Consider the following 10,842-nt stretch of genomic DNA (forward strand, 5'->3'; position numbering starts at 1 on the left):
TATATATATATATATATATATATATATATATATATATATATATATATATATATATATATACTGTATGTATATATATATATATATATATATATATATATATATATATATATATATATATATATATATATATATGTATATATATATGTATGTATGCATATATATGTGTGTGTATGTATGTATGTATGTATATATATGTATGTCAATGTGTATGTCTATATGTCTATGTATATATATATATGTATATATGTGTGTATATATGCATATATATACATATATGTATATATATTTCTATGTATGTATGTATATATATATACTGTAGTATGTCAATGTGTATGTATATGTATATATATATATATATATATATATATATATATACACTACCGTTCAAAAGTTTGGGGTCACCCAAACAATTTTGTGGAATAGCCTTCATTTCTAAGAACAAGAATAGACTGTCGAGTTTCAGATGAAAATTCTCTTTTTCTGACCATTTTGAGCGTTTAATTGACCCCACAAATGTGATGCTCCAGAAACTCAATCTGCTCAAAGGAAGGTCCATTTTGTAGCTTCTGTAACGAGCTAAACTGTTTTCAGATGTGTGAACATGATTGCACAAGGGTTTTCTAATCATCAATTAGCCTTCTGAGCCAATGAGCAAACACATTGTACCATTAGAACACTGGAGTTATAGTTGCTGGAAATGGGCCTCTATACACCTATGTAGATATTGCACCAAAAACCAGACATTTGCAGCTAGAATAGTCATTTACCACATTAGCAATGTATAGAGTGTATTTCTTTAAAGTTAAGACTAGTTTAAAGTTATCTTCATTGAAAAGTACAGTGCTTTTCCTTAAAAAATAAGGACATTTCAATGTGACCCCAAACTTTTGAACGGTAGTGTATATACTTATATACTTATATATATATATATATATATATATATATATATATATATATATATATATATATATATATATATATATATATATATATATATATATATATATACAGTATATGTATGTATGTTACTTTACATGCAGTCGGCTTTCAGCCTAATGCGGCCCTCAAGTCAAAAAATTTGGACACCCCTGCTTTACAGGTTAAAAAAATCTTCATATGTTTATATCGAAAATGAAAAATGTCAAAATGGCCTCCGCATGCTTTATTTCTTTAGTGTGTGGCCTTTAGTGGAAAAAATACGCACTCCGCTGCTCTCAATGCTAACTTCAAATGGCTGAGCGGCTTCAACCCCAATATTGCGCACCAATGTCATCCTCCTTTAATTAAAGTTTATACGGATGATTATTACATTTTGTCGCTATAAAACAACTCTGACTATTTGCATATCTGCAGTTGCCTGACAACCTAATCCAAGTTTGTGGCTGTGTTTGGCCCCCTGCTGCCTGCCTCTGCTAAATTAGATTAATAAATGAGATTTCACTGGATGCCATCTCTGCCATCAGAGCGAAAAAAAAATGGAGACAAAAAGCAGCTCCCTGACAATGCATGTTTTACAGCTCACCGACAGCCGCTTGAATTAAGTGATGCAAACACGCCAAATTGAATCAATTTGCCGCCTCTAAATGGATGCGATGCGTGGAGCCGAGAAACGCTCGAGCGAATGCGGGGGAAATTTTCTGCGTTTAATAATGTTGTTTTTGTTTGTGCCTTTTCCCCCCCCCCTTCTCCCTCCCTTGATGAAGGTTCCAGAAGATGGGGCGTGAAGAGGATATCAGATAACGAGACGCAAACCAACGGGAACGAAGTGACGGGCGCCGGTGGAGCGCGAGGCTGCGGAATCAAGAGGTGAGCGGAGCATATCAAAGCGATAAGAAGCCATGTGGAAAGTGTGCGCGCCGAACCATGCGTGGAATCCCAGAAATAAGAACAACATCTGGTATTGACAGCCGCTCGCAGATCTTTCATGAGGGACGGACCTGTCATCGCTGTTGACGTATTGATCTGGACTCGGCTGGCTTTTGCGCCGCCACACGTGCGCCGATCACCCTGGAACACAAAGCTTCCAGCGGCCGGGACACGTTGACAGGTTGCGATTAAATCGGCGGCGGCGGCCACGTTTGTTGACGACAATGATGATGATAACGCCGAGGGCACCCGTCAAAGTCGGCGGCAATCTCGCTTTCCCAAGTAGGCGGAGGGAATCGATTTGGGCCGAAGCAAGTGCAACGTCGCCAAGGCGTAACCACAACATTTCTAACATCAATAAATGAGAATACAGAAAATGCCGGCGTGTAGGTTGTACAGAGTGATGGCCACCAAACCAACATGGCTACTGTGCAGCAAACCTAGTGCAATGGAATACATCCCTATACCACATCAAAAATAAAAGATTTGACGAGCGATATCAAGGATTATCCGTCGATCAATCAATCAATCAATCAATATTTATTTATATAGCCCTAAATCACAAGTGTCTCAAAGGGCTGCACAAGCCACAACGACATCCGCGGTACAGAGCCCACATAAGGGCAAGGAAAACTCACCCAAGTGGGACGTCGATGTGAATGACTATGAGAAACCTTGGAGAGGACCGCATATTTGGGTAACCCCCCACCCCCCTAGTGGGTCTGACATAATATTGTGAAAGTCCAGTCCATAGTGGATCTAACATAATAGTGAGAGTCCAGTCCATAGTGGATCTAACACAATAGTGAGAGTCCAGTCCATAGTGGATCTAACATAATAGTGAGAGTACAGTCCATAGTGGATCCAACACAATAGTGAGAGTACAGTCCATAGTGGATCTAACACAATAGTGAGAGTACAGTCCATAGTGGATCTAACACAATAGTGAGAGTCCAGTCCATAGTGGAAGGTAGAAAAGCGCTATACAAGTATAACCCATTTATTTATTTATTATCTAACACAATAGTGAGAGTCCAGTCCATAGTGGATCTAACACAATAGTGAGAGTCCAGTCAATAGTGGATCTAACACAATAGTGAGAGTACAGTCCATAGTGGAACTAACACAATAGTGAGAGTCCAGTCCATAGTGGATCTAACATAATAGTGAGAGTCCAGTCCATAGTGGATGTAACATAATAGTGAGAGTCCAGTCCATAGTGGATCTAACATAATAGTGAGAGTACAGTCCATAGTGGAACTAACATAATAGTGAGAGTCCAGTCCATAGTGGATCTAACATAATAGTGAGAGTCCAGTCCATAGTGGATCTAACACAATAGTGAGAGTCCAGTCCATAGTGGATCGAACATATTAGTGAGAGTCCAGTCCATAGTGGATCTAACATAATAGTGAGAGTCCAGTCCATAGTGGATCTAACACAATAGTGAGAGTCCAGTCCATAGTGGATCTAACATAATAGTGAGAGTACAGTCCATAGTGGATCTAACATAATAGTGAGAGTACAGTCCATAGTGGATCTAACACAATAGTGAGAGTCCAGTCCATAGTGGATCTAACACAATAGTGAGAGTACAGTCCATAGTGGATCTAACATAATAGTGAGAGTCCAGTCCATAGTGGGGCCAGCAGGAGACCATCCCGAGCGGAGACGGGTCAGCATTACAGAGATGTCCCCAACAGATGCACAGGCAAGCGGTTCACCCTGGGTCCCGACTCTGGACAGCCAGCACTTCATCCATGGCCACCGGACCTGTGTCCCCCCCCTCCACAAGGAAGAGGGGGGCAGAGGAGAAAAGAAAAGAAACGGCAGATCAACTGGTCTAAAAAGGGGGTCTATTTAAAGGCTAGAGCATAGAGCAGGGGACACCAACCTTTTTGAAACAATGAGCTACTTCTTGGGTAGTGATTAATGCGAAGGGCTACCAGTTTGATACATACTTAAATAAATTGCCAGAAATAGCCAATTTGCTGAATTTACCTTTAACTCTATGTTATTATTAATAATTAATGATATTTACACTTAATTGAATGGTTTAAAAGAGGAGAAAACACAAAAAAATGACAATTATATTTTGAAACATAGTTTATCTTCAATTTCGACTCTTTAAAATTCAAAATTCAACCGAAAAAAAGAAGAGAAAAACTAGCTAATTCGAATCTTTTTGAAAAAATTAAAAAAATAATTTATGGAACATCATTAGTAATTTTTCCTGATTAAGATTAATTTTAGAATTTTGATGACATGTTTTAAATAGGTTAAAATCCAATCTGCACTTTGTTAGAATATATAACAAATTGGACCAAGCTATATTTCTAACAAAGACAAATCATTATTTCTTGTAGATTTTCCAGAACAAATTTTTTTTTAAAGAAATTCAAAAGACTTTGAAATAAGATTTAAATTTGATTCTACAGATTTTCTAGATTTTCCAGAATAATTTTTTTTGAATTTTAATCATAATAAGTTTGAAGAAATATTTCACAAATATTCTTCGTCGAAAAAACAGAAGCTAAAATGAAGAATTAAATTAAAATGTATTTATTATTCTTTACAATAAAAAATAAATTTACTTGAACATGGATTTAAATTGTCAGGAAAGAAGAGGAAGGAATATAAAAGGTAAAAAGGTATATGTGTTTAAAAATCCTAAAATCATTTTTAAGGTTGTATTTTTTTCTCTAAAATTGTCTTTCTGAAAGTTATAAGAAACAAAGTAAAAAAATAATGAATTTATTTAAACAAGTGAAGACCAAGTCTTTAAAATATTTTCTTGGATTTTCAAGTTCTATTTGAGTTTTGTCTCTCTTAGAATTAAAAATGTCGAGCAAAGCGAGACCAGCTTGCTAGTAAATAAATAAAATTTAAAAATAGAGGCAGCTCACTGGTAAGTGCTGCTATTTGAGCTATTTTTAGAACAGGCCAGCGGGCGACTCATCTGGTCCTTACGGGCTACCTGGTGCCCGCGGACACCGCGTTGGTGACCCCTGGGCTAGATTATACAAATGAGTTTTAAGATGGGACTTAAATGCTTCTACTGAGGTAGCATCTCTAACTGTTACCGGGAGGGCATTCCATAGTATTGGAGCCCGAATAGAAAACACTCTTTCGCCCGCAGACTTTTTTTGGGCTCTGGGAATCACTAATAAGCCGGAGTTCTTTGAACGCAGATTTCTTGTCGGGACATATGGTACAATACAATCGTCAAGATAGGCAGGAGCTTGACCGTGTAGTATTTTATACGTAAGTAGTAAAACCTTAAAGTCGCATCTTAAGTGCACAGGAAGCCAGTGCAGGTGAGCCAGTATAGGCGTAATATGATCAAACTTTCTTGTTTTTGTCAAAAGTCTAGCAGCCGCATTTTGTACCATCTGTAATCTTTTAATGCTAGACATAGGGAGACCCGAAAATAATACGTTACAGTAATCGAGACGAGACGTAACGAACGCATGAATAATGATCTCAGCGTCGCTAGTGGACAAAATGGAACAAATTTTAGCGATATTTAGTCGATATCAACGATTATCCGTGGGTGGAGTTCCCAGCAGTGGTGTGCCGTCAGGGCCAGCAAGGCCTTCTCTGCTGGCCTAACATAACCTGGATGAATAAGAACATCCATACATCCAGAGAAAATCCATGATGATTTGTTGGTGTTCGTATGATGAGTCACAATTGGCTAAGGTTAGGGCGAAACAATACAGACTGGCCAATCAGAGGCAAGACAAGGCAGGTCTTGGAAACTAGTAAGCAAAATTATAACAGACACTCACTCATGTCACATGACGACGAGGGAGTCAGAGACAGAGGGACGCTTCAAGCTGACCACTCCAAAAAAAAAACATACTTGAAAAGGTCAGAGGAATTCTCTCCCGCATGTTTAGATTTTTCCTTTAGTGATGAAGACTGAAATCCCCAATAATGCGTGTTGTTGGCCATATTTAGACAAATGTATGCGTTTAGAGAAAACAACGTCCAAAACCTTGGTTTTTTTGTTGTTTACTCTGTCAACCAAAATCTTAACTGCTCTCTTCATCTAAGACGTCCAGCTCAAATTTAGGCACACACATTAGAGCAGCGTTTCTCAAAGTGTGGGGAATAGAGACATGACAGGTGGGGCGCGAGGAACGGGAGGAAATATCACTTTACTTTTTTTTTTAAAAATTATATTCTTAGATTTTATTTTTTTTTTACTATGCTTTCATTTTCTATACACACTGTAAATCACTTTGTGATTCTGTCTGTGAAATCCGCTATATAAATAAATGTAAATTACTTATTTTTCCTGTAGGCTTTAAATTTCTAGGTAGGAGCCAAAGTTTGACAGACATAGCAACAGTAACTAATGGGGGCGGGGCTAAGCGGAACAAACTTTCACGCGGATGGGTTGCTACCCATCCGCGCTAATCATCTACTCATCGGGCAGAGAGCTGTGTCCATTCTTCTCCCCTTTGCCACATCTTATCTGTGTGAGATAGGCTTTTCAGCTGTTGCTTCACTCAAAACGAAGTACAGGTCTCAGCTGAACATTGAGCATGACTTAAGAGTGGCAGTGTCAAGCCTGCAACCCCCATTTGAAAAGCTGGGCAGTGCAAAACAGGCTCATTGCAGCCACTAATGCTGGAGTACTGTAAAACTCATGTTCACTTGCCCTGTCTTGCCAAATGCATAGCTCCTCCTTTTTTTTTTTTGCAAAGATTGCAAAGTGGCACTTTTATTTAATGTATTATTGAACTTGATGCAAGTTATTTGATTTATTATTGAACTTGATGCAAGTTATAACACTTTTATTTGATTTATTATTGAACTTGATGCAAGTTATAACACTTTTATTTGATTTATTATTGAACTTGATGCAAGTTATAACACTTTTATTTGATTTATTATTGAACTAGATGCAAGTTATGACACTTTTTTTGATTTATTATTGAACTAGATGCAAGTTATAACACTTTTATTTGATTTATTATTGAACTTGATGCAAGTTATAACACTTTTATTTGATTTATTATTGAACTTGATGCAAGTTATAACACTTTTGTTTTATTTATTATTGAACTTGATGCAAGTTATTTTATTTATTACTGAACTTGATGCAAGTTATACCACAGCTGCACAGTTATTTTATTGATTATTGAACTTGATGTTATTTTATGTTATTGAGTTTGAATGTATACAACTTGATGTTACTTGATGTTCAATACATTTGAAAATGTTAAGCTTGGCATTAGCGTTCTGTTGGGGCGATGGGGGCAGGTGGGGCTTGAAAACTCCCCCTTGTACATAGTGGGGGATGACAAAAAAAGTTTGAGAACCACTGCATTAGAGTGAGTTGAGTTCATGAAAAGTTTTACACTGCACATAACCATTTCCAACTGTTCCAAACAACACACAAGTCATTGTTGTTTTTTGTCAAGATATACATAGATGCTGTTTTTTTTTACTGTAGTCAGGGAAAATAAATAACATTATAGGGGTGGGCCAAAGAAAAGGCAAACTAAAATTGACAGTTAGTTAATAGTAATGGAGCCTTATTGGGTCCATTTGTACACTCTCAGTTACATTAACATTGATATTATACATGTGGGACCATAGATATAGATATGGTTAAATGTACCGTATTTTTTGGACTATAAGTCGCAGTTTTTTTCACAGTTTGGCCGGGGGTGCGACTTATACTCAGGAGCGACTTATGTGTGAAATTATTAACACATTACCGTAAATGATCAAATAATATTATTTATCTCATTCACGTAAGAGACTAGACGTATAAGATCTCATGGGATTTAGCGATTAGGAGTGACAGATTGTTTGGTAAACGTATAGCATGTTCTATATGTTATAGTTATTTGAATGACTCTTACCATAATATGTTACGTTAACATACCAGGCACCTTCTCAGTTTGTTATTTATGCCTCATATAACGTACACTTATTCAGCCTGTTGTTCACTATTCTTTATTTATTTTAAATTGCCTTTCAAATGTCTATTCTTGGTGTTGGCTTTTATCAAATACATTTCCCCCAAAAATGCGACTTATATATGTTTTTTTTCCTTCTTTATTATGCATTTTCGGCCGGTGCGATTTATACTCCGGAGCGACTTATACTCCGAAAAAAACGGTAGCTACTTTTTCAGTGTAGCTAACTACAATTCTCCAGGGATAGCTTCCCCTGTAGCTTAGCTACATTTAATCGAGAGTAACTTGTAGATTATCTTACTACATTTTCCAAGTAGCTTGCCCATCGCTGCTAATTTGTCTCACTATACTGACGAAGTAAGCCTTGATTTACCCTCGAGGTTCATTCTATTGTGCCTAAGTTTTGTATTTTGCCTTGCGCCTTGGAATTAAATCATTATCTTGCCTGCAACCTACAACCTATTCACGTATTTTTTGTTAAATAACAACAATTTTCCAATCATTTAATAAGCAGGAAAATAGGCATAATTTTGGCTGTTTGCTGGGGGGTCTTGTAACACAATTTAATTCTACACAAAGTAATCCAAAAGTGAGTCCATCCATGTTCATATTGTAGGACTCCCCTCGCAAGTAATTAATGACAGCCACCACCTTGCACAATAGAAATGATCAGAACAGGTAGAAACAAGATCCTTGAAGTCAAGGAAATGACTGATGCCGTGAGTCAATTTGAGCTCAAACCAAAGCATTTATCATCATGAATAATTGTTTCCAAGCGCGATGCTCGGCCGTCAGTCAGCACGTTTTTGCGCGTGATACATCTGAATTAAGCGGGCCCGCTGGCACGCCGTCACGTGCGCCCCGTCGTAAGCCGTTAAATACATAAATGGGCTTTAAATGAACACACACCCCACTTGTCTCGCCCGCTTTGCGGGGTAATTCATCTCCCAACTTTGTGATTCCGTTACGCAGTCAAATTGACGAGTAATCCATTGCTGGTGTCCTTGTTGTCAACATCGAGGTCGTTCTCTTGCACTCTGTAGGAGAGGTGCCGGGAAATATGCCAGGCGTGTATCAGTGAGCGAGTAAGAAAAGCTCTGTATGTTTTTGGATTACTCTCTGCTCTGAAGTCACTTTTAATCACAGCACCGTCCCCTGCATGATATAATCCTTTGTTGCACACCTGCGCAGCACCTGTCAGGGGACAGGAACGTACTGAGCATTTTTTATTTTTTATTTTGAACAAGTGCGCTCAGGCTTAAAATAGATTACAGCTCGTTATCCCCAATTACATTTCCGAATACGCTGGGAAAGAGAATAAACCCCTGGACTGCACACAAACGGCTTTCATGGAACTTCCACATACAGGAGGAGCTCACTGGAACCAGGAATGGGATTATTTGTCTTAATTAATACACTTGGGTGGGACACGCAGGGGGAGTGGGCTTATTATTATTAAACATCAAGGTCAAAAATGCATGTTTGGTAAACAAACTCATGTATTTTTAGAACATGTCTTACTTTTTGTAGACAGCATGCACGGATGTGAAGTAAATCCCTGGCCAAAAATGAGCCAATTGAGTCAAACAATTGAAGGAGTACCACTAGTGTGGGGGCCGCATTGGGCTAAAAACATTTGGCCGAGGGCCGAAAGCCGACTGCAAGTAGAGTAATTGTGCATACATATACCTGTATATATATATATATATATATATATATATATATATATATATATATATATATATATATATATATATATATATATATATATACATATATATATATATATATACATATATATATATATATATATATATATATATATATATATATATATATATATATATATATATATATATATATGGAGAGAGAGAGAGATGTGTATATATATACATATACGTAAATATATATACACATATAAATATATATATACTGTATACAGTACTGGCTAAAAGTTTGGACACACGTTCTCATTCAATGCATTTTCTTTATTATTATTATTATTAATTAAAAATAAATTTTTTGCACACTGTTTGCATTCTGGGGGAGGGTATGGTATTTGTATTTTTTTTTTTTTTGTCATAAAAAAATACAATCATGTGTGCTTACGGACTGTATCCCTGCAGACTGTATTGATTTATATTGATATATAATGTATATATTGTGTTTTTTATGTTGATTAATTTAAAAATATATATATATTTTTTTTTTTAATTCTTTTTTATTTTTTTATTTCTTGTGTGGCCGCGGCCCGGTACCAATCGGTCCACGGACCGGAACCGGTGGTTGGGGACCACTGGCCTATAGTATACTATGTGTGTGTGTATATATATATATATATATATATGTATTTATTTATTTTTATGTGCTTACGGACTGTATCCCTGCAGACTGTATTGATTTATATTGATATATAATGTATATATTGTGTTTTTTATGTTGATTAATTTAAAAAAAAATATTTTATTTTTTATTTTTTTTATTTTTTATTTTTTATTCCTTGTGTGGCCGGGGCCCGGTACCAATCAGTCCACGGACCGGAACCGGTGGTTGGGGACCACTGGCCTATACTATACTATGTGTGTATAGCTATATATATATATATATATATATATATATATATATATATATATATATATATATATATATATATATATATATATATATATATATATATATATATATATATATATTTGTATTTATTTATTTTTATGTGCTTACGGACTGTATCCCTGCAGACTGTATTGATTTATATTGATATATATTGTATAGTGTTTTTTATGTTGATTAATTTAAAAAAATATATATTTTAATTTTTTATTTTTATTTTTTATTTCTTGTGTGGCCGCGGCCCGGTACCAATCGGTCCACGGACCGGAACCGGTGGTTGGGGACCACTGGCCTATACTATACTATGTGTATATATATATATATATATATATATTATTTATGTATTAATTTATTTATTTTACTCTTAAAGTAATGTGCTTGCAGATTTTATTTATGTATACAGTAGGCTATCACAGGCCTACTGTAT

General features: G+C 36.1%; 1 long non-coding RNA gene across 1 annotated transcript in view; it reads left to right on the forward strand.

Moving 5' to 3' along the window:
* Positions 1-10,842, forward strand: part of LOC133662659 (uncharacterized) — a 229,791-nt gene that overhangs the window by 54,240 nt on the left and 164,709 nt on the right. The window contains exon 3 of the long non-coding RNA XR_009828133.1: positions 1,704-1,806. This is a non-coding gene — a long non-coding RNA (uncharacterized LOC133662659). The remainder of the gene's footprint in view (positions 1-1,703; positions 1,807-10,842) is intronic.

The sequence above is a fragment of the Entelurus aequoreus genome, linkage group LG12 (genome assembly GCF_033978785.1).
Source record: "Entelurus aequoreus isolate RoL-2023_Sb linkage group LG12, RoL_Eaeq_v1.1, whole genome shotgun sequence".
In the NCBI taxonomy this organism is placed as follows: domain Eukaryota; kingdom Metazoa; phylum Chordata; class Actinopteri; order Syngnathiformes; family Syngnathidae; genus Entelurus; species Entelurus aequoreus.